Source organism: Eumetopias jubatus, unplaced genomic scaffold (genome assembly GCF_037043125.1).
Source record: "Eumetopias jubatus isolate StellerSeaLion01/CBP00866 unplaced genomic scaffold, mEumJub1_p1.0 scaffold_2, whole genome shotgun sequence".
NCBI classification, from domain to species: Eukaryota; Metazoa; Chordata; class Mammalia; order Carnivora; family Otariidae; genus Eumetopias; species Eumetopias jubatus.
In genome coordinates this window covers 26,807,286-26,834,681 of record NW_028274808.1, presented here as the reverse complement: position 1 = coordinate 26,834,681, position 27,396 = coordinate 26,807,286, and the positions used below count along the sequence as shown (strand labels likewise).

The 27,396-nt window shown below is 42.9% G+C and overlaps 1 long non-coding RNA gene and 1 pseudogene across 1 annotated transcript in view; one reads left to right on the top strand and one right to left on the bottom strand.

Annotated features, from left to right (window-relative positions):
• Window positions 1-372: 372 nt before the first annotated feature.
• LOC148164809 (uncharacterized) overlaps window positions 373-27,396 on the bottom strand; it is a 44,177-nt gene continuing 17,153 nt past the window's right edge. Inside the window, exons 2-3 of the long non-coding RNA XR_015767807.1 lie at window positions 4,588-4,705; window positions 373-799 (exon numbers count right to left, since the gene is read on the bottom strand). This is a non-coding gene — a long non-coding RNA (uncharacterized LOC148164809). The remainder of the gene's footprint in view (window positions 800-4,587; window positions 4,706-27,396) is intronic.
• Window positions 11,060-13,136, top strand: LOC114196800 (protein SDA1 homolog pseudogene; annotated as a pseudogene).

The window sequence follows — 27,396 nt, the reverse complement described above, 5'->3', positions numbered from 1 at the left end:
CAGAGCATGCGGAGAAGTGATGAAGGGCGTGTCCTCCGGAGCTGCTCTCTGGGCCTCAGTTCTCTCATCTGTAAAATGGAAATAATAATGATAATAGACTGTTCCCCCTTTCTTGAGTACTTCTTTGCTTGGCTTCCAGGATAACAGTTTGTTCTGGTTTTCCTTCTACCTCACTAGTTACTTCTTTACCTCCATTCAGGATTCCTCCTCATTTTCTAGACGTTGGCAGGCCCAGAGCTAGTGCTGGGACTTCTCCTCTAAGCACACTCACACTCAGTTCATCTGCCTGGTCTGTGACTCTAAATGCTCTCTCTACCCTTTGTTCTTTGCCAGCCCGGACTCCTCCCTCAACCTGCAGACTGACACCCCAAAACCCACCTCAAGCTCTGTACTTTGAGGGGTCATGAGTCTCTCCAATTCAATGATACCCGAAACGGAGCTTCCCATTCCACTTCTTGCCCCAAATAGTTCCCGCTGGCAATTGCTGTCATCTCAGTAAATGCCAACGCTAGCCTTGTGGTTGCTCGGGACGAAATGCTTGGAGTCCTCTTTGATGTCCCTCTTCCTCTCACGTATCATAGCCAATCCATCAGCAAATCCCGTGGACGCTCCCTTCCCAATAGCAGCAGCTATTGAGCACTTCTCACCTCCGCTGCTGTCTCCACAGACCACAGCCCCCTGCCCTTCTTGCGGGGATTACTGTACTAGCCATTGAATTGGTTCCTGGCTTTTCACGCTGATGTTCTCCAGTCTTTTCAACATGGCAGCTGGAGGCTGCTTTTATTTTTTTATTTTTTACCTAAAAAAAAAAAAAAGATTTACTTATTTATTTATGTGAGAGATTGAGAGAGAGAGCATAAGCAGGAGGGGCAGAGGGAGAGGCAGAGAGAGTCTCAAGCGGACTCTGTGCTGAGTCCGGAGCCCGACGAGGGCCTCAATCTCATGTCCCTGAGATCACTACCCTGAAATCACCATCTTGAAATCACGATCTGAGTGGAAACCAAGAGTCAGAGGCTTAACCAACTGTGCCACCCAGGCGCCCCTGGAAGCTGCTTTTTAAACAAGTCATTCCTGTGGTCAAAGCTCTCTGCTGTGTTTCTCGTCCGAGTCAGAGGTGAAGCCTCTGTGGGTCCAGAGCCCTGTAAGGCCCTAGGCAGTCCCTCTCCCAGCTACCTCAGACTTCACGTACCGCTCTCCCTCTTGTTCACACCATTCCTTCTTTCCTTGCTTTTTCTCCGGTCTGCCAAGCATGGTCACACCTCAGGATCTTTGTACTGGGGTTTCCTCTGACTGACCTTGTCATGGCGCCCTTCCTTGCTCAAATGCCACCTCACCGATGAGGGCAAAATACAGCGACTTCTACCACCTGTGCTGTCTGTTGCCCTCAACTTCTTTCTTTTTCTCGGTAAGACTTCATAACATCTGATATACTGTATTTTTCCTCCTTTCTTTGTGCATTGCCTGGCAACCTCCAATAGAGTGCCGTGTCCATAAAGACAGAGGCTCTGTTTGGTTCACTGCTATAGAGGATAAATCAATGCCTGGCACACAGGAGGCGCTTAGTAAGTACTTGTTGATGAATGAATGAATGTATGTATGAATGAATGTATGAATGAAAAGAATTTATAGCAATATTTGACTCATAAGAGGTCAAGCATTGGATAAATGAATGGATAAATAGCATTTAGATTGGCACATAGGAAGCACTCAATAAATATTTGCTGAATGAACGAATGAAAGCCTCTAGAATAGTAGCAACATACAGCAAACCATATTTAATAAGCTGTCTATTATGCAAATGTCAAAATTCCATCATTAAGGGGTACTCCTCTCCTCCTTTCCCCAATACTCTTGAAGGACAAAAGAAGCTCCTAATTTGGCATTGAGAGAAGATCACTTCAGCCCATTCCTGAGATTTCCCATCTCAGGAGGCCCCGGGATCGGACCTGGGAATGCAAGGACCCTATATGGGATTGAAGCCTTTCTTGTATGTCCATATAGAGGCCTCCGTGATTTTCATCTCTTCTGACTATGGATCTCTGAATACTGGAGGTTGACAAGATCATCTGCTAGTCCCAGATGCCACATTTCCTTACTATCAGATTAAGGAGCACAAGGAAGGGAGGTAAGTCTTAAGATGTAAAAACTTTCTGCTGTTGGTCTTAGTGAAGGAAATGCCACCATTCAAGAGGTTAGCCTTTAAACCCCAAAATTATAAAACTAGGAAACTTGAATTTACAAAAAGAGTTAGCACTGCTCCAAGGACTTATCAGCTATTTGCTTGTTAGTGTGAATGCGTTCACTCAGCTTTTTCCTTCCAAACTCCTTATTGATGCCAGTCTGAAGTCAAGAATGGCCGTTTTTGCTTGGGATGGAAGAAAGACTGAACGAGAGGAATTTTATAGCCATGTCCCCAGGGGAAAGAACAGTGGAGGCATTGTTGTAAACAGTTGGGTCTGAGAATGACAGACTAAAGCGCATAGGAGGACAGAAGTCTGGGGGTGAGGATGGGATCAAATGTAAATTTCTCCCAGTGAAAACCAGGCAGCACCCACGTTGACTGCATTCATAGTGTGAGGCCAGGAAAACCAATTCTCATGACCCTGCTCCAGGGCAGTGGTTTGATGCTCATTCAGTGGGGCAGCTGGAACCCAAGGGGAACCTCTGTGTAAATGTTCCTCTAAACTTATTTTTTCTTTTCATTTCTTTGACGGGTGTCAGTTTATAAGACTATGTCAATACTCCAGCAACCCAACCGAAGCATCTGAGTGTACCGTGCTCTGTGGCCAGGGGTTGGCATTGAGTCAGTAAATGCACAGGCCTGGTAGCCATTTGTCTGCCTCTCTGCTCCTTGCTTGAACGTTTTATTGATTCTGCAGGCGTAGCGTGTCAGCTCTGCAAATGTCGGCTCCCATCTGTAAGTAGCCCTGCTGCCCCCGTGCCTGGCCTCTATCCTCCTCAAAGATCACGGGAGTGGTCTTTCCCCAGGGAGCTTCATGAATAAAGTTATACCCAGGAACCAAGTTTCAAGAAAACTCATCAGGGGAAACCTGAAAGTCGATCAATCAGGGGGCTTGTTTCTGATGTTCATTTATAGACTCTCAGTTACTTAATGCATCATCTCTAAGACCAAAGAAACTTGAAGCAGAAATAATACCTTGCCAGGGCTGCTTAGATGCCCATTTGGAGCCTCAGAAAATGTAAAATAATTAACACATACCATCACCAGGTCCTTCAACGTCCTCTGCTAAGTGCTAGCCACATGGTCCTTCTTGGGCCTACCCTTAAGCCATTCCTGCCGTGGCGATGAGCCCTCACATCTCACACCAAGCCACCAGTCCGTTCTTGGTTAACTTTACCTGTCATAAAAATTCTTTATAACTGGCAATAACAGGCAACTCAAATTAATGATACATTCAAATTTACAAAATTAATTATGATTTTTTTATGACAGTAGCAATGGCCCTGACTACTCCCATTTTGGTTCTTACAAGTCCGTGGGAGTCACTGCTGATAAAATCCAAGCCTCAATGTCTACGAGAGTGGCCCCTCAACCCTGCATCAAATGCTGTGAGCCTTTTCAACAGGCAGGGCAATTTAACTTTGTTAGTAGTGCGATTACTAACAGTTACCAATGACACAGTATTTATTACGAGATGGGCAGTACGCCTTGTGTTGGCACATAGGTGGATCATTCCATTCCTATCACATTACCTCCATTTTTCAGATTAAAAAAAAACTACTGAGGTTAGATGACAATGTGAGTCAGTAGCAGAGCTGGGAGATGAACCGTGGTGGGTTTGATTTCCAAGCTCAGGCTCTACCCACGATGTTCCCATTAAGGGTGGTCCTATCCCCAGCCACTCTGCATGGACCCTTCAGGCCTGGGCTGGATGATAGCATCAAAGGGGAGCTCTCAGCTGACCACAGAATGAGCCCGTGACAGCCAGCACAAGGTCATTTCCCTTCTGACTTCTCTGCAGCCTAATGGAAAGGTGACCCCAACTGTCAACGCCTAAAAGAGATTCCAAGAAAGGGCTAATACACAATGACATTTCTGGATTCCCTTAAAACTTGTGATGTGTACCTTTATCTTTTATATGACATTACGTTATATAACAGCAGAATAATAGACTTTGCAAGTGAGTTGGGACTTTGCAGATCATCTAGATACATCTTCCTGATGTATCTGTTGGGAATAACCTTGCAAAGAAGGACTGAAGGTTTATGAAAAACAAACCGTACATGACTGTGGGTGGCAGGGCTGGAATAGTTGCTTTGCTGTCCGGCACCTATGGGGAAGACAAGAGAATCCAAGGCACATCCTTGCCTCAGAAGGATTTGGAGCATGGAAAAATGAACAGAGCTGAGTTAGAGTCTTCCTAAGTCCTGACAGTCTGTCTCAAAGTCCCCATGAACCTGCTCTTGCTCCATGGCTCCATATATTGAGGCAGAGGATAGAGAAATATCCCTGAACATAGAGAAGGTTCCCTGCTAGCTCCATGGAAGTAAGAAGGAAACTGCCCATTTTCCATACTTTTTCTAGAAGCCATTAAAGAGAAGAAGGGCAGAGTCAATGAAACCTACCATGTGAGGATGATGGCTACGCTCTCAAACTCTCGGGATACTCTTCCACATTGGCTGCACTGGTAGGTATCTGCTTCTTCCTCAATGAGTTCTCATCTGCAAGCCCCAGGTGTCTTACCTGCAAAGTGAGAATAACAAATGTACTTCTCTCCTAGGATTCCCGTGAAGGTTAAATAAGGTAACCCTAGTAAAACCTGTGAAAAGAAACTTGAGAAAGACTCTGGCACATAGTAAGCACTCAGCTAACAATGTCTGTCATCATTATTACCATCCTACCTACTGGTAAAAGTTAGAGACAACTTAAGGAAACACTTCCAGAAGAAAGGGGCCGGGGGAAAGCTTTGAATTGTGTTTCACTTTCTCACTTAAATGTTCTTTAACCATCTGGTATGCCAGTTTTCTTATATGCCAGGCTAGGGGGTATTTAGAGCTTGTGCTGAGCTTGAACTTGACGGAGTCTGTAGATGTATTCCCAGACCAATAAGGGGGGCAAAGAGAGGACAAGGTGAGAATATAAATGAAGGAATTTAGGGATTCTTGTCTTGTTTCCTAGATACCTAAACTCAGAGGGACTATTTCTGTAATGTTTTCTTGTAGGAGGAAATTTTACAGAGTCCTTAGTTAATTTTGTTAATGATCTATCATTGATTGAGGATTTAATGGGCTTGATCCCTGCATACATGATCCTTTTTGATCCTCACAACCACCCATTGGGATGGGCTAATTTGTCCCATGCCGAAGCTTGTGGGGCCAGGATTTGAACCCATGGTTGTCTTACCCCAAAGCCCAGGCTCTCAATCACCCCACTACACTAAAAGGTCACCGGAGAGTCATTGGATCTGGGCCCCATCTTAAGGTTCGGAGCAATGAAGCTGAGAAAGAAAGGAGCATGTCATTGGGCTATTTCCCAGAATATCTGCCCTGGCCAATCTAGGGATCTTTGAATAAATCTCTTTAGTAAAGAGTAGTCCTTTGAAAAACAGTGTTGCAGCAATTGCACTCTAAGGAGTCCAGCCAGGCAGGTTATGGGAGCAGCTTCTAAGGGTAAGGTTCACTGAGAGAGACTTTGAAGGGGCCAGACCTGAGGTGATTCATTCCTAGGAACAAGAAGGCACATCCAACCTCCAGTGTTTCCTCTTGTGACGACTATCTCGGATCCTGCCATCACCCCAGGATGCAGGACAAAGGGGCCACGGAGAAAGGGCCTTGAGCTTGCAGCTCCAGGCTCCACCAGTCCTTCATTCCACCCCAAATAAAAATGATAAAAATAACATTTGATAGGGACAACTAATATTTTCTTAACCTTTTGCTTAGAGTAAATAAAATCATCTTGAAAAACTTTATTTAAAGTGATATGAAATCTCAGTGTTTAAGAAGGTGCTTATTTTTCAAGTGCAGCTTTAAGGTAAGACCCTGGGGCTGACTTCACTGCCTACATCCAGATTTCTACCCCACATCCCAACAAGGTAATAATTCCAGAGCTAAGGCAAGATGAAGCCTCACTGAGAACAAAAAGGTTTGCTCACTAGCTTCAGGTTATAGGGGTAGGCTGGGGAGACAAGTGCTCAGGGGAGAGAACCCTCTGGACACAGGTGGGGCACAGATAGAAGGGAGTTGACAACAGACACACTGGGACAAAACAGCAGTTGTCACGAAGGCCCTGGTTTATGCACTTCTCCGAGAAGCTTCTGTGAAACAGAGTTGGTACTGCAACAGTGACCACTATCCAATTCTTCCTACAAAATTTAACATCTTGACCCAAGAGCTCTGAAAACTGAGCCTGGTTTTAAGTGTCTCTATTCTACCCTTGTGTATTTGGTTAATGCTTTTTCTGGCCCCACGTTTGACTAACTCTCTACCAGGGTATGGAATTCCACTCTGGAAATCATCTCCTGAAGGCTCTTGAAACCTTGCTCCATTGTCCTCCAGGATCCACAGTGGCTCCTGAGAAGCTTGAAGACCTTCTGGTTCTTAATACTTACTATGTGCCTAGTTCTTTCTGGAAACGTGCAGGATCTTCTCTTTATTCCCACATTCGAAAATCTGACAGTGATGTGTCTTAATATGAATCTGTTTTCATCTACTGGCCAGGCATTAGGTGGGCCCTTTCCATCTGGGAATGTATATTCTTCAATGCTGGGAAACATTTGTCAGTTATTTCATTGAGCATTTCTTCTCTCTGCTTCCTTTGCCTGGAATTTTTATTGTTTGCATGTTCATCATCCTAGACCAACAATTCTCAACCACTCTCCTGCACTAATCCTTAGATCTTTCTTTTTTCTTCCTATTCTCTTTGTCTTTTGGCTTTACTTTTTAGTTTTTTGTTGAATGCTTCATTTCTACTGCCATATTTTTAAATTTTCAAAAGCCCATTTTTGTTGTTTTCTAAAGGACCCCTTCTTTAAAAAAAAAATAGCTGCCTCTTCTTGTTTCATGAGGGAAATATTTTTTTCTTACCTCTCTGAGGGTATTCACGTTAGCTCTTTCCCAAGTTTGATTTTTTTCCTGCATGGTCTCTTTTCCCCCCAAGGTTGTTATTTCTTCCAGTTTATTTTGTTCTCTTTCTTCTGATATATGCCCATCCTTGATTGTCCATATTTATAAGGAAGGGAAACTTTGCATCTATGGTGAGCTTTGTGGAAGAACGGTGGTTCTTAACTTCAGTGTGTACTTGGGGTCTTATTGAACATAGATTTCAGGGCCCCACCCCAGGGGTTCCCATTCTGTAGGTCTAGAGCAAGGTGCAAGAATTTGCAATTAATTTAATCAATTAATTTTTTTTTTTGAGAGAGTGAGAATGGGGGTGGGGCGGGAGGAGGGGAGGGGCAGAGGGAGAGAGAGAATCATAAGCCGGCCCCATGCTCAGGGCAGAGCCTGACCCATAGCTCGGTCTCACCACCCTGAGGTCATGACCTGAGTTGAAATCAAGGGTCCAGTGCTTAACCAGCTGAGCCACCCAGGCACCCCAAGAATTTGGATTTTTATCAAATGCCCACATGGTGCTGATATTGCAGGTTTGTGGAACCACTGCCATGACTGATTGTTTTCTTGGGGACTCTCCAAGATGATCTTTAAGTATTTCCCTACGGGTTGGCCAGAGTCCTCAAACAAGGGCCTCCCAATCTCATGCTCAGGGTCTAGGCCTGTCTCCCGTATTTCGTTAGCCTAAGAGGGCTGGGTGGGAGGAGCTCATCATTCGATATGTAAGTGACCATTTGATCCCCCTGTTTTATTGTAGTATTCATGCCATCAATATTTCTGGAGTCCTTCAGTCCAGAGGCTCTCTGTTTCACACTCTCCAGAGGTAAGAACCTCCCAACCTGTGCCAGTGGGGATGAAGAACAGTCCTTCAGCTGGCCAGTGGGGAAGAGGAGATCCAGGGATCTAAAAGCTCCCTAGGCAGACTCTCAGCTGATGCTTTTAGAGCCCCACCTTGATCTCCAATTACCAGATCCCCACTTTGGGGAATGCTGAGGTACAGTAGGTTTGCTTCTCACTTCCCATTCTGTGGCTTGGGGATTTTCCAGGAATCTGTTGCTCCCATCTGCTCCTTCCTTTCCTCTGTCCTTGTGGGCTTACACCCCTTAAAAGCCCCCTTTACCATCATTTTAGTAGGCTTTCAAGAGGAAAGGGAGATAAATGAAAATGTTCAATCTGCTATCTTTACCCAAAAGTCCCTAACAGCATGATAAAAAGATGTGGTTTGGTATTAATTGCAGATAATTCTGAGCTTGTATTTATAAAGACAGATGTGACCTCATTGTGACCATTTCAGGTTTATGGGCTATTTTTTTCTTTCTGTTCCAAAGAAAGCTTCCTATTTCAAAATTATGTTGCTTTAAGCACATCTCTAATAATGACCCCCAGAAGAAAATACAGAGACTCTCACTTTTCTGGCTTCTCAGACTTCTATTAATTAGAAAATGCCCTCAAGAAACAGCAAAGCTCTAAATCAGATTCATTTTGATATTCAATGTAACATATCCAAGTTGTCAGAATTTTTACAATGCGTCTAATGAAGTGCTCAGCATAATGAATTGTACAATTATAACAAAATGGGGTTCTAATGAGCAATTATCATTCCAAGCAAGAACATTCCAGGTTTTTTTATTCTGCTTCTCTCAAAGTGGAGCCTAACAAGTAGTTATTTAAAAAAAAAATCAATGGGGAGTATGAAGCATAGCAGCACTCAGTTGAAATGACTCGGACAAACCCAGTTTTCCTCTAAGTTGGTAGGTGGCAATATAGCTTTAAAATGGGTTCTCAGGACGGTTGGTGGGAACGCAAGCTGGTGCAACCACTCTGGAAAACAGTACGGAGGTTCCTCAAAAAGTTAAAAATAGAACTACCTTATGATCCAGTAATCCTACTTCTGGGTATATATCCAAAAAAAAAAAATGAAAATAGGATCTCAAAGAGAGAATTAAACTCCTATGTTTATTGCAGCATTATCCATAATAGCCAAGATATGAAGACAATATAAGCATCTGTCAATGGATGAATGAATAAAGAAATTGGTGTGTGTGTGTGTGTGTGTGTGTGTGTGTGTGTGTGTGTGTGTGTGTGGTGGAATATTATTTGACCATGAAAAAAGAAATACTGACATTTGCTACTACATGGATGGACATTGAGGGCATTATGCTATGTGAAATAAGACAGAGAAAGACAAATACTGTATGATCTCACTTGTACGTAGAGTCTAAAAAAGCTGAACTCTTAGAAATAGAGATTAGAATAGTGGTTATCAAGGGCTATGGGTAGGGGAAATGGAGAGACATTGGTCAAAGGATACAAACTTCCAGTTAGAAGATAAAAAAGCTGTAGGGATGTAATGCACAGCATGGTGATTATAGTTAATAATTCCTTATTATATACATGAAAGTTTCTAAGAGAATAGATCTTCAGTGTTTTCACCACAAAAAAAGAAATTGTGTGGCATGATGGGGGTATTAGTTAATGACACGGTAGTAATAATTTTGCAATATATAAGTGTATCAAATCAACATGCAATATATAAGTGTATCAACATCAACATAATCAACCCTTAAACTGGGTTCTCAGGTATGGTCCCAAGGTCTTTCCTGATCCACGTGAGCTTTCTCATATATGAGATGGAGCTGTATGGATGCAGGGGATCAGGCAGGAATTAGTAACTAGCTGATCACATGTAAATTCAATCTCTTCCATGGGACACATTCTTCCCTTCCGTCCTATGAATTTGTGGTCTCAAGTGACAACAGGAAGGTAAACGGCTCAGAGGTTCTTTGCTGCCATTAAAAATCTGAGGGAGAAAGCTCTGTGAATCATTGCTCTAGTTAAAATATAAGCTTCCCTCTGCTGAATGCCCATGTTGTATAGGCTGTGATCACTACGCTAGATGATTTGCCGTGTGTGATTTTGTATTCTTACAATAATCTGCAAGGTGCATATAGATGAGAAAAGCTGAAGCTTCACAGTGCTAAGTGAAGTGGCCAAAGTCTACGGGCAAAAAAAAACCAGAGCCAGGTGCGCCTGGCTCCACACTCCAGGTAGACTTCAAGGAGCCCCTATCTTGGCTGGACTCTTCCTGGTTTTCCTACTGATCCTGTCTGTGACCCAGATGAATCTGTTTGCTCAGTGCCTGTTTTCTGGAACCTACTTGGTACAACTCCAGGGGCGCTGATCACATTGTGGCCTAGAGATCTATAAAGTGAGTGCTCTGCTTTGACCATCTGCCTTCCTCACTGGGATGGTAAAAAATAATGAAAATTACCAGAAAACTCTAAATTGACCAGCTTAAAAAAGTAAAGAAAGTGAATTATCTCCTATAAGAGAGGTCATAGTAAGGAACACCCGTAAGCTTGGTTAAGCTAATAACTTCCCAAAGCCGCTAGAGCCCTATGTTCCTCCTGCCTTCTTGCTCTGTCATCAGTTGGGCTCCCCTGGGGCTGCAAGGTGGCCACTGCTATTCCAGGCACTATAGCCAGACACAACAGCATCCAGTGGAAGAAGAGAAACAAACGTTAGTATTACTGCTCTTCAAAATCAAGGTAATGAGAAAACAGAAAAAAAGCCTCCTAAGCATGGGTCTTAGGGATGATTTTTTGGATATGACACCTAAAGCACAAGCAATGAAATAAAAAACAAATTAGTGAAACTGCATCAAACTAAAAAGCTTCTGCACAGCAAAAGAAATGATTAACAAAATGAAAAAGCAGCCTATGGAATGGGAGAAAATATTTGCAAACCATATATGTGATAAAGGGTTGATGCCGAAAATATGTAAAGAATTCATATAACTCAAGAGCTAAAAAAAAAAAAAAAGCAAATAATCCAATAAAAAATGGGCAAAGGACCGGAATAGACATTTTTCCAAAGAAGATATAGAAACGGCCAATGGGGACTATTCCCACACGCAGCCAACACGGTTGGTGTTTGCCGGCAGTGTGGGGTTTCTTAAAACTGTTCCCTGTGGAGCCAGTCAGCAGCCAGCATGTCTAACAGAAACAATAATAAGCTGCCCAGCAACCTGCTGCAGTTACAGAATCTGACCAAGCGGGACCCGCCAGCCTACATCGAGGAGTTTCTACAGCAGTATAATCACTACAAATCCAATGTGGAGATTTTCAAACTACAACCAAACAAACCTAGCAAAGAACGGGCAGAGCTGGTGATGTTTATGGCACAGATTGGTCACCGCTATCCAGAACATTTAAGTAATTTTCCTCAAGAGCTGAAAGATCTTCTCTCCTACAATCACACTGTCTTGGATCCAAATCTTCGAATGACATTTTGCAAAGCTTTGATTTTGCTGAGAAATAAGAATCTCATCAATCCATCAAGTTTGCTAGAACTCTTCTTTGAACTTCTGCGTTGCCATGATAAGCTTCTGCGAAAGACTTTATACACACATATTGTCACTGATATCAAGAATATAAATGCAAAACACAAGAACAATAAAGTGAATATAGTGTTGCAGAACTTCATGTACACCATGTTAAGAGACAGCAATGCAACTGCAGCCAAGATATCTTTGGATGTGATGACTGAACTCTATAGAAGAAACATCTGGAATGATGCCCAAACTGTCAATGTGATCACAACTGCATGTTTCTCTAAGGTCACCAAGATATTAGTTGCTGCTTTGACATTTTTCCTTGGGAAAGATGAAGAGGAGAAACAGGACAGTGACTCAGAAACTGAGGATGAAGGACCAACAGCAAGAGACGTGCTAGTGCAATATGCCACAGGGAAGAAAAGCTCCAAAGCAAGAAAAGGTTGGAAAAGGCTATGAAAGTGCTCAAGAAGCAAAAAAAGAAGAAAAAACCAGAGGTCTTTAACTTTTCAGCTATTCATTTGATTCATGATCCCCAAGATTTTGCAGAAAAACTACTAAAGCAGCTAGAGAGCTCTACGGAGAGGTTTGAGGTGAAAATGATGCTCATGAACCTCATCTCCAGATTGGTGGGCATTCACGAGCTTTTTCTCTTTAACTTCTATCCATTTGTGCAAAGGTTTCTGCAGCCTCACCAAAGAGAAGTAACAAAGATCCTTCTGTTTGCTGCCCAATCATCTCATCACTTAGTACCCCCAGAGATCATTCAGTCAGTGCTCATGACTGTGGCCAACAATTTTGTCACCGACAAGAACTCTGAGGAGGTCATGACCGTAGGAATCAATGCTATAAAAGAGCTAACAGCTCGATGTCCTCTAGCCATGACTGAAGAACTTCTCCAAGACCTGGCTCAGTATAAAACATGCAGAGATAAGAATGTGATGATGTCTGCTAGAGCTTTAATTCAGCTCTTCCAAACACTGAATTCTAAGATGTTGCAGAAGAAATTCCGGGGTGAGCCTACAGAGGCCTCCATAAAAGCAAGAGTGCAGAATTAGGTGCTAAAGATTACATTCCAGGAGCAGAAGTTCTAGAAGTTGAAAAAGAAGAGGATGCTGAAAACGATGAAGGTGGGGGGGAAAGTACCAGTCTCAGTGAGGAGGCAGATGCCAATGGTGAGTGGGTTGATGGGCACCACTCTTCTGATGAAGAACAGCAAAAAATATCCAGGAAGCTCCACAGCATGCCCATGGAGGAGCGGAAAGCCAAAGCTGCAGCCATTAGCACGAGCTTTAACTCAGGAAGACTTCCAGAAAATCCGCATGGCCCAAATGAGGTAAAAACTCGAAGCTGCCCCAGGGAAAGCCCAAAAGAGGAAATATAGTGAAATCGACAGTGATGAGGAGCCCAGGGGTGAGTTACTTTCTCTTCGGGACATTAAACGCCTTCATAAGAAGCCAAAGTCTGACAAGGAGACAAGACTAGCAATGGCAATGGCTGGAAAGAGAGACTGAAAAGAGTTTGTGAGGAAGAACACCAAAATGAAACCATTTTCCAATTCCACAAATAAAGAGAAGAAAAAACAGGAGAACTTTATGATGATGCGATATAGCCATAAGGTCCGGTCAAAAAACAAGCGTTCCTTCCGAGAAAAGCAGCTGGCACTACGAGATGCACTTTTGAAAAAGAGAAAAAGAATGAAGTAATCTCCAAGCAAATTTTTCATTCCAAGAAGAATGCTAAATTTGTATCATTATTTTGAAAATTAGCTAATCACAAATGTTTATTTACATTAAAAAGTCCTGAAGCACTATATTGTGAAAAACATAGTAAAAAAAAAAAAAGAAGAAGAAAAGAAATGGCCAATGGGTACATGAAAAGGTGCTCAACATCACTAGTCATTAGGGAAATGCAAATCAAAACCAAAATGAGATATCACCTCACACCTGTTAGAATGGTTATTATCAAAAAAGACAAGAAATAACAAATGCTGGCAAGGCTGTGGAGAAAAGGGAACCCTTATGCACTGGTGGTGAGGATATAATATGGTGCAGCCACTGTGGGAAACAGTATGGAGGATCCTCAAAAACTTAAAGATAGAACTACCATATGATCCAGGCAATCTCACTTCTGGGTATATAGCCAAAAGAAATGAAATCACTATGTCAAAGAGATATCTGCACCCCTATGTTTGTTTCAACATTATTTAAAATACCAAGACATAGAAGTAATCTAAGTTTCCATTAGCAGTCCATTGACAGATGAATGGGTAAAGAAAACAAGATATATGTAATGGATATATATGTATATAAATGAATATGTGTATATATAAAGTGGATATTTATTTATTTATATAATGAAATAGTATTCAGCCATAGAAAGAAGGAAATCTTGCCATATGCAACAACACGGATGGACCTTGAGGGCATTATGCTACGTGAAATAAGTCAGACAGAGAAAGACCTACATGTAGAATTTAAAAAACGAACAAGCAGACAAAAACCCCAACAAGCAGACAAAAACCCCAAACTCACAGGGGCACCTGGGTGGCTCAGTCGGTTAAGTGTCTGCCTTCTACTCAGGTCATGATCCCAGGGTCCTGGGATCAAGCCCCGCATCGGGCTCCCTGCTACTTGGGGAGCCTGCTTCTCCCTCTCCTTCTGCCTGCAGCTCCCCCTGCTTGTGCTCTCTCTCTCTCTCTCTCTGTCAAATAAATAAATAAAATCTTAAAAAAAAAAAACCCAAACTCGTAGAAAAAGAGATCAGATCTGTGGTGACCAGAGGCATGGATTGGGGGAACTGGATAGAGGTGGTCAAGGTACAAACTTCCAGATATAAGATAAATAAGAAAAATAAGTACTGGAGATGTCATGTACAATGTGACAACTATAGTTCACACTGCTGTATGATGCATTTGAAAGTTCTTAAGAGAGTAGACCCTAAAAGTGCTCATCACAAGGGGGAAAAGGCATTTTTTTTGTGTCTGTATGAGATGATGGATGTTATCTAAACTTACTGTAATTTTTTTGAAATATATGTAAGTCAAGTCATTATGCCGTTCATTTAAACTTATGTAGCACTGAAAGTCAATTATATCTCAATAAAACTGAAGGAAAACAATCGAGGTAACATCTCCAACAAGTTTCCTTGCAGGCCTGCACTTACACCTCTTTGGGCAGAACTGGTCAACCTTAAACCCATCACTAAGAAGGGGTTCGGAGGTGTTGTGATTAGATTAGCCTAGTTTGGGTTTACTCCTGAGTCAGGTTAGGAAAAAGTGGCCATCTGGACAGAACCAGGCCTCTGAGAGCAGGAAGTAAGGAAAGACTGGCCATTGGATGGAGAACCAACAGCAACTTCTACTCAAGTGTGCTAAACTTCTCCAAAGACAGATCACACAAAAATCAAGGTTTTCATGTTTCTGAATTTTCTATTGTTCTCTAGACTGGGGATATGGGACTGAAAAGGGCTGGAGCTAGACCTTTGTTGAGGTGATGCAAAGAAACTAAAGAAACTTAATCTAGGTTAGGACTTCAGCTAACTTTCCATGTGTTTGGAAAGTGCTGTAATAGAGAAATGCAGTTAGCTATCAATATTACAAAGCAGCAATAGGACTGAGAATCTATGAAGAAATGGATATTTAGCTTAAAGATTAAGCTATGGGTTGTCCTCAGCTGGAACCCAAAGGTGCTGATGACAACATACACAGAGAGTTGCAGTAACTCCCTGAAATCTAATTTTCATATTCCGAGTTACACCATAGAGTTGGCAATTGCTCTGGTTCTCTCAAAAGCATTTGGATGGAGTTTTCCACCATGCTGACAAATGATGCAGCCTGCAACTCTCGTTGCTTATCACTGTGCCATTTGCAGGAGGTTTTCTCAGCTCAGTAAAGTAGGTCATATAGGGACATTTGACTCTCCCTACGTGACATTTAACTTTTTTTTTTAAGATTTATTTATTTATTTTAGAGACAGATGGAGAGAGAGAGAGAGAGCGGGGGTGGGAGAGGAGCAGAGAGGGAGAGAGAGAAATCCTCAAACGGACTCTGGGCCGAGCACGGACTTGATCTCAGGACACCAAGGTCATGACCTGAGCCAAATCAAGAGTCTGACGCTTAACCAACTGAGCCACCCAGGCGCCCTTCTCTTGAAGAAACTGAGAGTCTATTATCAAGTCATTTTGCTTTCCACTGACCTCAGCCAACAATCAAATACATGGAAAAGAAAACATCTCTTTTAAATATATAAATCTGATGATGTTACTACTTATTCAAAAAGGTTTCATGGCGTCCTACTGCCTACAGAATAAAATTCAAACTATTTAACGAAACATCTAACACCCTTGGGAATCTGACCCTCTTTCCTCTCCACTCCGGTTTCCTCTAGTCTTACCAGATCCCTCAGTATTTCTGGAAGGTGTGAACTTTCACATTCTTGTGCCTTTGTCTCACTTCACTCCTTTACTTCTACCATTTCAATACCTAGTCATCGTTTAAGACCCTAACCAAACTCAGTTCCTCTAACCGACTTCCCTTATCCTGTGTTGATTAATCAGAATGAATCAATCTCATCCATATGGGCTCCCATCTTTGTTTCCACTTCTGTTTAATGCTTTTGACAGCCGCCCCCTAATAAAGATACTTCAGTGTCTTCTGATCTTTCTGGGCCACTAAATTCCTAGAAGGGAGACCAGCTATATCTTCATCAACCCCATTTCTTCTTTCTGGGCACACAGGAAGACCTCATTTTCCCCATCCTCCTCGCAGTTAGTTTGAGGCATGTGTTTGGGTTCTGACTGATGGACTGGGGTAGAAATGATGTAAGCATCTTCTGGGATGGTCTTTAAAAGCTAGTCTTTAGAAATATTTGATGAGCCTCCAGTCCTCTTTTCAACTTCTGCGGATTGAGGCCAGAATTGAGATTAGGGATCCAGATTGAGCCTGGATCCCTAAGTGATTACCTCCGAGAGAGCTGGCTACCTGCACTGGAAATTGTGTGAGTGAGAAATAAGCCACAACCACACCAAGCCACTGAGATTTGGGGATTCCTTGTTATTGCCACATAGGCTAGCTTTCTTTAATACAATTCCTAAGGTAGAGGGGACCATGTATTATTCATTTTTTATTCCTCCCGGTGCTCAGTACTTTGCATATCTTTCCAAAGTGAAATCAAGAGTGAATAAAATAGCTGTCCTAAAAATTATATATTTTCACCTAAGAAAGAACTGAAATTTCCTTAAGAGCAACATCTCTGTTTTCTGTGAACATGCGGTTAATGATTTAACAAACACGTGTCTCTGGTATCTGCCGGCAGACTTTAGCAACCAGAGAGAGGGGAAGGTGGGTGGAAGGGGTTGCTACAAGGAGAGAGGCATTCTCCCCATGGTTGACTTTCCTTCTCCAGGATACAACCTAGGGTCACCTCCGCAGCAAGGCCTTTATGACTCACCCCACTGCGGCAATACCCACTTCTCTAACATTCTCTATCTTAGCAGTTATCTTCGTAGAATTTGCCTTGGACTCTAATTATTTTCTTGGTCTGTTTGGATCTCAGATTAGATTGGAAGCTCTGAAAGGAGAGCAACCTGTCTTGTTCACTATTGTTTCCAGGTAACTAAATCATGTCTGGCTCATGGTAGGCACACAGTCACGATGATTAGTAAGGTAAAGAAGGAGAGAGAAGAAGCACCGAGTAAAAAAAAAATCACTATCTAGTGGTTGGGGTGGGAGGGGGGTGCAAACAGCTCACACTTTGAGAGCCCCCAAATCACGGTTGTACACAGCAAAATAATCAATACTACTTCCCAGAAAAGTTAAAATTATGTTTAGCAAAACATATTTAAGAAGAAAGAAACCTGACTGATGCACTAAAAATATTTCCACATACCATGGTTAAAACACTATTTCACATTTATAGAAGGAAGTTTTAGTTACCCAGAAATTCATAGGAAGGAAGTCTTAGTTAACCGGAAAAATCACCCACCCAACACAATTCCCCTAAGGGTCAAAATAAGTGAGATATCACTAATCATTCTTTCACCAATTCACTATGATTTCTCAATAAATATTTATTCTGTGTCTAGTATATACAGCACCCAGAATTTTTCCACAAGTTGCTAGAAATTCTAAACAGTAGATGACATGTTCCTCCTCCTTTTCAATGACTTATAATATAATTGAAAACATAAAGGAAAGGAAAGTGACCCTTGTCTCCTAGTTAGATCTGAGATGAGGGATCATACCCCTATTTCCATTTGGAGTCCAGTGTTGCACCTGATCTAGAACCCTAAGGAAAGTGAATTTTATACTAAACACAACCCCTATTCTCCAATCCCTACTTCTAGCCATGCACACCTCCTATTATAATACTTTTCATGAAAAGATGCAATGCATTCCACAGAGTAAATAGTCAGTGTTTGTTATGTAGTTAAACACACTCAAAGAGTTCACTTTTCTATGGATTTCCCCTTGTGAAGAGAATGTATCGTCCCTATCTTATCCTTTACCAAAGGAATGGTTTCCACATTGTCACTCAGTTCCTGCCATCTGTGGGTCATCAGCCAGTAGTACTTCCCGAAACTCTCATGATCACCAGGACTTTCTAGAGACATTGGCAGCTTGTCTTCCACACTTGCCAAAATGGCTGCCTGCCCCCTCACTCCACTGTGAAATGGCGGCTCCATCCTGGAATCTGGGGTGATGTCCTGAGAGGTAGAGGCTTTTCTTCCTTGATACCTATCTCAAGTGTAAAGCAAGTTGAATATTTTTTTTTAAGATTTTATTTATTTGTCAGAGAGAGAGAGAGCACAAGCAGGGGAAGCAGCAGGCAGAGGGAGAAGCAGGCTCCCTGCTGAGCAAGAAGCCTGAATCGGGACTCGATCCCAGGACCCTGGGATCATGACTTGAGCCGAAGGCAGATGCTTAACACACTGAGCCACCCAGATGTCTCACAAGTTGAATGTTTCTGTTGATTTTTTTTTTTTTTTTAAACTCAAGAGATTCCAGTGTGTTTCCCAGGAAGCAGCTTGGTAAAATAGAAAGAGCTCCAAATCCACAGTCCAGAAAACTTGGTTTCGTGTTCTGGGACTGCCCATAACCAAGTGTGTGATCTAAGGTATACAGGGTCTTAACCTCTTTGGGTTGGACCAAAAGGTCATCACCTTTCGACTCTAAAAAACTACAAGTGTGTTTTTCATCCTAACAGCATAGGTTCTATTGACCAATATATGGTGCTATTTATTCTTGGGGAGAAGACAGTTCGCTGGGATGGCATGTGTCTCAGTGTTCTGCCTGCTGAATTGTCATCAAACAAGACAGAGCCCAGCTGTTGTCAGCTGTCCATCTGACGGCTCTAAGAAAATACCTAATATGGCAAGGTGTTTCTTTGATGTTTCTCAGTCTCCGCATCTACTTGACACTTGGGGCTTTATTTCTATGAAGGCTTTTCCAGCAAATAGGATGCTGAAATCAATAAGTCTTATGGCATTATTTAGGTTAAACAAACAGCAGTTTTGAACAGAAGCTGATTTGAACGGCTTGAATTTATTTGTATGTGAGATGATAATTAGCTGCATAATCCACTGCTTTGTTCAGGTTAGCGCTGGAATCCCATGTCCCTGGACTGTGATTAGACTTCCTAATAATCCAAAGGGCTGCTCAGAGATTATCCCCACTTCACGCTGGAGATGGACATCTGAAGGATACTTTCCCTCAAGCCTCTTGAATGTGAAGTAACGGCACTTACAAATCCTTCATTAAATAACTATTTAACTATCAAGGTCATGGAACAGAATGAAATGAAACACTCACTCAATCATTAAAGATAGGCTTTTTAAGCAACGTCATTGTTAACATCATTACTTCTGCTAACAGGAGGGGAAAAAAAATCATCACTTCGTTTCTTTTCGCCAAGTGGAAAGTTGCTTCACTGGGTTCTGGATCTAGAACTGGAGAGTTTCGCTAAGTCAAAGGGGCTTATTTGGGGGTACAAACTCCCAGTCAGAAGACTGACCAGGGACAGTCCCTTCTCTGAACTAGTGGGGATGTCTGCCCTGTTTTGTTTTCTCAGGCGGGTTCATCTGGGGAACACGTTCTCCCAGTGAGCCTACCCTGTACGTTCTTTTTTGTTCCTTAAGCCACCTTCTAGAAACTGCTCATGATGCTGGTCCAGCCTGAGGAGAGATCATTCCCTCTCCATCAACACCCACCGGGTGAAAATAATCAGGTATCAATTACTTGGCTGAGTGAGGACAAAGTAATTCAACTGGACCGTGTTGCTGGCGCAATTTCCGTAGCTTGGGGTTGGCACGTATCTAGCCCTAGAAAGAGCAGCCGCAAGCTCTTTCCTTCCAACACTTGCTAATCAGAAATTCTGATAAGCAGATAATTCTGCTTATTACATTTAAAAATATATTTTTAAGTTTGTTTCCTCAGGAGAAGAATGGCATAAACTTAAGGGGGTTGTGGTAAAGGTCAGGCACTGGATGTTTCTAATGCAGGATTTTTCTAATAGCATTTTTCTAATGCTATTAATCCATAAAGCCTCCAGATACTCCACAGCGGCGTTTTGAGGGATCGCACCATCTGCCTATGTCTCAGGCATGGTGAATTACTTAGCAATGCTTTTGGGAGGCTCATTTGGACATGGTGTTGCTGTTTTTAGATATTTCACGTAGCCACCCCCCTCTTCCTCCAATGTAGCAAAGAGATGAATCTGTGGCTCCTCAGCTTTGGGCAGGAGATCATTCATGCCAGAATGTCTGGATGACATGATGAAAGTCACCTATGTTCACTTTGGCCTCTTCCTCAATCTCACAAGGAGTTGGGGGGCTAAGAAGCTACAATGTAGGGCGCCTGGGTGGCTCAGTTGGTTAAGCGCCTGCCTTCGGCTCAGGTCATGATCCCAGGGTCCTGGGATCCAGTCTCACACTGGGCTCCCTGCTCAGCGGGTAGTCTGCTTCTCCCTCTCCCTCTGCCCCCTCCTGCTCATGTGCTCACACTCTCTCTCGCTCTCTCTCTCTCAAATAAATAAATAAAATCTTTAAAAAAAAAAAAAAGAAGCTACAATGTATTGCCCCATTTTCTCCTCGGTTCTTTCTCCTATAGGAAATGGTATTTTAATGAGCTTCAGATGTGCCAGAAATTAGTTCAAGGGCTTAACATGTATTAACTCCTTTTATCCTCACAATCACCTATGTGGCAAGGACTATCATTGCCCCATTTTAAAGATGAGGTAAGTGAGACACAGAGGATTTAAGTAACATGTCCAGGTTCACAGCCTGTAGACAGCAGGGTCAGGATTCAACCCAGGCTGTCTCACCCCACTGCCCACGCTCTTTACCCTTTCACCAATCGAAATTAGCGAGTAGGCACTAAATTCCAGCTATGTGAGGATACTAGCAATATCAGTGATATAAGGATCCTTAAGGAAAAACCATATATATGGTCTTGAACTTCCAGATCAGTTGCCTTTAGAGACTACTCTAAAGACTCCGCCAACCTTTCTGACCTAGTTTGCACTGGAAAAACTACGAATGAGCAAAGCTAGGCTGGGCTTCATTTACTCCTTGAAATCTACCCTCCACCTGGCCCCAGTCTCTACTACCTCCTTCTCTGGGAAGCCCGCATCTTTTCATAGTCCTAACCTGTATCTTCCGTCAACTCAAGTTCTCCAGATGGCTGGTCCCTGAGGCAATGAACTCATCTCTTTGGTTCTTCAAGACCTTCCTCTGGGGGAGCCTGGGTGGCTCAGTAGGTTAAGCGTCTGCTTTCGGCTCAGGTCATGATCCCAGGGTCGTAGGATTGAGCCCCACATCTGGCTCCCTGTTCAGCAGGGAGTCTGCTTCTCCCTCTCCCTCTGCCCCTCACCCCTTCACCCCCGCTTGTGCTCTATCTCTCTCCCAAATAAATAAATAAATAAATAAATAAATAAATAAATAAATAAATAAAATAAAACAAAAAAGCCCTCCTCTGGGTTCTTCCCATTGAATGAACAAGGACTCCTGATCCCCTCCCCTCTCTCCCAACAGGCAGTTGGATGCTGGCTTTCTCCCCTCACTTCAAATTTCCCCAGACAAAACATCTCATCTCATACAGTCTCTTTTCTTTGATTACCCACTGTTTATCTCAACATAAATAGAAAGAAGGCCAAATGCTAACCACCCAATCCTGGCCCCTTAGGGTCCCATGCTGGGGTCTGTGACCCAGTTGTCTCTCTGCCTGTGGGGCTCCTTGGCCTACCTGGTCCTGCTGCCTCTTCCACCTGCAATGTGGATGCCATATGGTGGGCTATACAGGGAAGGAAGAGCTGGGCACAACCAGAGACCAGGAGGGGCATCTCACAGCGGGAAATGAGGACATCTTCCTGAGTCTACTGCGTCACTGCTGCCATTAAAGAACAACCGATACTTGTCCAAGAATCACAGGCAGGAACTTGAGTGGAGTTTCTAGAGCATGACATAGAAAATTCCTTTAATTCTGACAAATAGGGGCAAAAGTTAGACAAAATGAGAGAATGTTTAAAGAAATATATGTCTATCAAGCCACCTAAAGTTACCATAGCTACCCAACTTGTCACTCCCCACTATAGTTTATCCCCCAGTTTCTACAGGTGCTGCCTTCCTTGAATTCTCTTTTCCTTCACGTCCCATCAGCAGGTCCCTATTGGCACTACTTCCAATAAACACCCTAAAGCCTTCATGTATCTGCATCTCCTTTTCTGCCTCCCTGGTCCATGCTGCCCTCACCAGCTGGTCTCCCAGTTCCATGTTGCCCCTTCCCATCCACGCTCCACACAACAGCCAGAGCAAGCCTTTAAACACATACATCAGATCCTGTGACCACCCTGTTTAATGCCTTCCAAAGTCTCCTGATCACATAATGGAATAAAACCCAAACTCCTTACCATATACCATAGCTTGCAGAGCTCTGAGCTCTGGACTCTGCCAGCCTTTCTGACCTCATCACATGACGGTCTCCATCTTGGTCCCCAAACTGCCATCACACCAGACTCTGTCCCTTCATTGTTCTCACCTCTGGGCCCCTGCACTTGCTATCCCCTCTGCATGGAAGACTCTTCCCCAAATAACCACATGGTTGGTACCTTCTTATCATGCAGGCCTCAACTCAGATGGTATCTGGAAAAATCACAACATTCTACAGGTTAGAACCAACACAGTTCCCACCAGTGTTGGATGGCAGTGTTTCCTAAGTGGGTTCTGAGTAAGTCTACGAAACTATCAGCGAACAGTGAACAGCATCTATTCAGCGAGAGGCCTTCTTCAACATCAAGTCTAAACTACCCATTCCTACCTGGTTCTTTGTTTTACTACATTCTTGTCATCTGCTTTCTTCATAACACCTATACCCACCTGGAATGATCTTGTTCATTTGTGCTCTGTCTTCCTCAGCAACATGAGAACTCCCTGGCTCTTGCTCACTGCTCTGTCTTCAGCATCCAGAACAGTGCCAGGGCCAGGGCCAGGGCAAAGCATAACAAAGGTTAGGAATGACAGGAAGGTACAGAAGGGCCTGAGAATAGGGAGCATTGAGTTTTCTTCCTGGTTCTCCATTTATTAGCTGTGCCAACTTGGAAATGCTACTTTGGTTTTTCCTTCACTAAGGCTTGGATGATAACGGAGATTCTCTTAAGGTCTAGATTCCATAATGAGTGGAAGGAAAAGGCTTACCTAAACAGAACCGCTTGATGCTGGGTCTTTCATAAATGGACAGAAGCAGCTATCAGGCCCTGAAATGCTTCATGATTCAAGAGAAAATGAAAAAAAAAAATGATTCAAGAGAAAATGTGCTTACATTCTTTTTAGTTCTAAATGCCACACACATTGTATTCTAATTCTCTTTAAATTGTTCTCTGTGTAAGGCATAGGTTGTACTAACCAATCAATCACAGCATTTTCTAGATTAGATGTGCTTGTCTTCCACCAGTGCTGGATGATTAAGTTCTGAGTTAGTCTGTGACTCCACCAATGACTGTGAAAAACCTGGCTCATCATCTGAGTCTCTTGTCTCACGGGCAGGAAGCCGAGGTCCAGAGGGTGTCATGAGATACAGAAACAGATCTTGAATCCAGGCCTCTAACTTCCAGGAGCTGTTCTCTCCTCTACCCCACACCACTGCAAACTTTATCACCAGGAGAGCCGGCTGGGCTCACGTCTCAGTGGGCTATACTGGGGCCCAAACAATGCTCTTATTCTTCAGCCAATAAACGTTTGAGTGTCTACTGTCTCCCAGATACCAACCTCTTCCACAGGGTTTTCCTTCGTGGAAGAAACATCAGAGTCCCACTTCAGGAGTCCAGAGTTCTAGAAAGTCACTTGGGTCTCCCCTTCCAAAGCATAAGCCAAATAAGACCAGAAACTGTGCTTTACAACCTCAAGTCATTATAAACATACAGGGATCAGTTAATCAATTAGAAAAAAATAAATCTATGAATGAATACGTTGGAGGTGGGAGACAAGAAGTAGATGTTTTCAAAGAACTGACACATATAATCTATGAAAAGCTACAATTCAAATAGGAAGCTTGAGATTCCTGTATGAATGAAAAGACTGGAATTGTTTTTTGTTTTTGTTTTTTTTTAAGTTCTTCCCCAAGTTGAGAGCTGGCCAAAGAGTTTTCCAACTTACTCCCTCTTCCCTAGGTTCAGGATTAAACTATATTTGACTTGATTATATAAGAAAAAGAGAGGAGAGACTTTGGCCTGAATAAGTAACCACAGAGTCATTCTTATCTAAAAGTGGACATAGAGGTATTTTTTTCACCCCTAAAATAAGGTCAGTTCACCTACACAGACATAAAACATGCCAGTGTGGCCTGTGGCTCCTTTTTCCACGTATTTTGCCTGTGGATGCAGAGCTGACAGACTGGCCTACACTGGCCCTAGACAGAGAGAAAATCCAGGTTCCCCGGGAACTGAAAGTCTGCTTTGTCTTGGCTCAATGTTTTTGGCAAGCCAACTGCCACACAGGGTTCCCTGGTATCGATGTGGTCACCATTCTATGCAAAGCAGGGGCCTCTCTCGTGCTCCAAGGATCTAAAGGATCAAAGACCTAAGATCAAAAACCTAAGTTTAACCTCTGGTTCCCTGTGTCAAACTAGGCAGAGAGCCCTATGGCCACCCCAGAAACACCTTCCCTCTGCCCGGTCCTGGGTTTAACGCTCTGTGGCCCCTGGGGACTTCAGGGTCTACCGAGCTTAAAAGTTATACCTGGGCCCTCTGATCAGCCTGATATGGAAATGCATCTTGGATCCAGACACGAAGATTTCCAATGCCAAATCAGAACCTATGGTCTGGAACATGATCTGATAAGGGTTCAGTTCTGGAGGCTTAATCACTACATTGATCACTTTGACCACTTATGGGAAACTCTAATATACTGGTTTTAAAAACTGACTTAGCACGAATGGATGGGAATATGAATCCTGGCTCTGTCGTCTGTTAACGAATCTCTCCTGGATGGATAACAACTGTAGTAAATAGATAATGCCCCCACCACCACTTACACCACTACAGATGTCCACATGTTAATGGGACCTGTGACAAGGGTACCTCACATGGAAAGGGAGCAAAAATTCAATGAAGGCTGTTGAGATGAGATGGTGATAGTGGATTAGTCAAGTAACCCAATGTAATAACGCAGGTTGCTAGAGGTGGGAGGCAAGAGAGGCAAGAGTTGGGGTCAGAAACACAGGAGGAGATGGCACCATGAAAGCAGGGGTTGTGGTCAGAGATTTATGGGTACTATGCTGCTAGCTGGGAAATTGGAGGGCGTGGTCATGGGCCAGAGAATGCAGGCAGCCTTCAGAACCTGGACAAGGCAAGGAAAACAAGTCCCCCCCTACCCCAGAGCCTCCAAAGGCACACAGCCTGGCCAGCGCCCTTGACTTTAACCAAATACAACCCATGTCAGACTTCCGACTTCCAGAACTATAAGAGCATACATTCACACTATTTTAAGCCACTACATTTGTGGCTATTCATTATAGCAACAAGAGGAAACTAATACAATAGCTAGTGTCAATCACTTCTTCCAACCGATGCACGGATGCCTCTTTGACCATGGATATGATAACCAAAACAAAATATAAACTCACTGGATGCTTGAGGAGATGAATCAAGAAGACCAAGAAAAATGGAGCGCCTGGGTAGCTCAGTCATTTAAGCATCTGACTCTTGATTTTGGCTCAGGGCATGATCTCAGGGTCATGGGATCAGGTTCCACATAGGGCTCCATGGTCAGAAGGGAGTCTGCTGGAGATTCTCTCTCTGCCCCTTCCCCCACTTGCACACAAGTGCATGCACTCTCTCTGTCTCTCTCTCAAATAAATAAATAAATAAATAAATAAATAAATAAATAAATCTTTTTAAAAAGAAAAAGAAGAAGGTGAAGAGAAAGATGAAGAACTCAAAAATAGAGGACCAGGAGAACAAGGTATTTCATAATTTCCCCTACGACTTGCTTATTAGATTAAAAGGTAAGTAACACTGATTTTTTTTTTAAAAAGAACTTCTAGGTTATAACTGGAATCAGTATCCAATTTGGCCCAAACTTTCTTTTTAACAACATCAATATCGGAAGCACTAAAGTAGGATCCAAGTAATGAACTTCAGATCTTACAACATGCTTTTAGTTCATGAGCCTTTCTTTCTACCATAGTTGCTCCATCAGGAACATGAACTAAACACATTAGTATTTATAAACATTCTCACACAACAATGCAATAAGAAGTACTTGAGAATTAACATTCTTTGGACTAGAGAAGTCAGTTAATTAAAATACTCATTCTCCATGCTTCTGTTTTAATCAAAGTTTTATTTGAATGTGATAATGGGTATAGTAAATCACAATGCTGAAACACGAGGGAATTCTTTCTGCACTAGAAATCATGAATCTTAGTGCAAATTTCATCATGCCGGAGAGCCCTTCTGTGACTCTCAACCCCTTCGCCCTACTTGATTATCTTCATTGACAATCTAAGCTTATGCTATTTATTTGCTTCTCAGGTCCTTGCCTCTTTCTTTTTGCTAAAATGCCAACCGTGCAAGGGTAGAAACTTCATCTTAATCACAGCTACCTCTATAGTACTCAGAGCAGTGCTTGGCACACAGTACATGCTCAATAAATAGCCAGTGAAGGAATAACCTATTAGGAATTAGTCAAAGGTTCTCTGGTAGGAGGGCAGGAGCCCAGCTATCATTAGATTCCCCCAATGGGCCAGCACTGTGTGGAGCCTCATGTAATCCTCGTAACAACCACACTAGGATGAGGGTGTTGGTACCATTCTACACATGAAAAGATGAACGAACAACACATCTTCTCAGGTAGTTAATAAAATACAAACTAGAAGCCAGAATAATAGCCTTTTCTCTCCAGGAATGGGTGAGGATGGAAGGAGGGTCAAAGAAAATATGCAAGTGTCAGACTGACTTAACTGAGAGCAACAAGGCGGTTAGCGGGAAACCTAGACCTTTGTGGAGACTCAGCCTCACCACGGGAGGCCTCAAGTTTGCCAGTCTTACCTTGCTCTGCTCAAATGTCCGCTCCCAGCCGGGTTTTATTTCTCTTAAGAAACCAACCCGAAGTTCTTTTCCTTTCCAAGGCATTTTCTCTGCACACCCAGGCAGAGGGGACCATGGTTCTCAGAGAACAACGGGGGTATTATGTCTGTCGTATCCACGTAATGGGGTCATAGGCCCCACATGTGGGGTGAGTCACTGGTACTGGAAGTCCCCTTACCCACCAACCTCTTCACTAGCAATCCCACAAAACCTACACTTCCACTACTAGAACTCCACTTGTGGTTGCGGCATGGTGTTTTCAGAAGGCATCTGTTAAAATATAGACTTATTGATTTACTTATTTTAACTTGGAAAGGATTCGTGAACACTTATTAATGATCTGACATGAGTTACTGTACAAGAGTGAAAAACATCTGAGAGCAGATTTCTGAGACAATGAACGCTTGAATAGGTAAG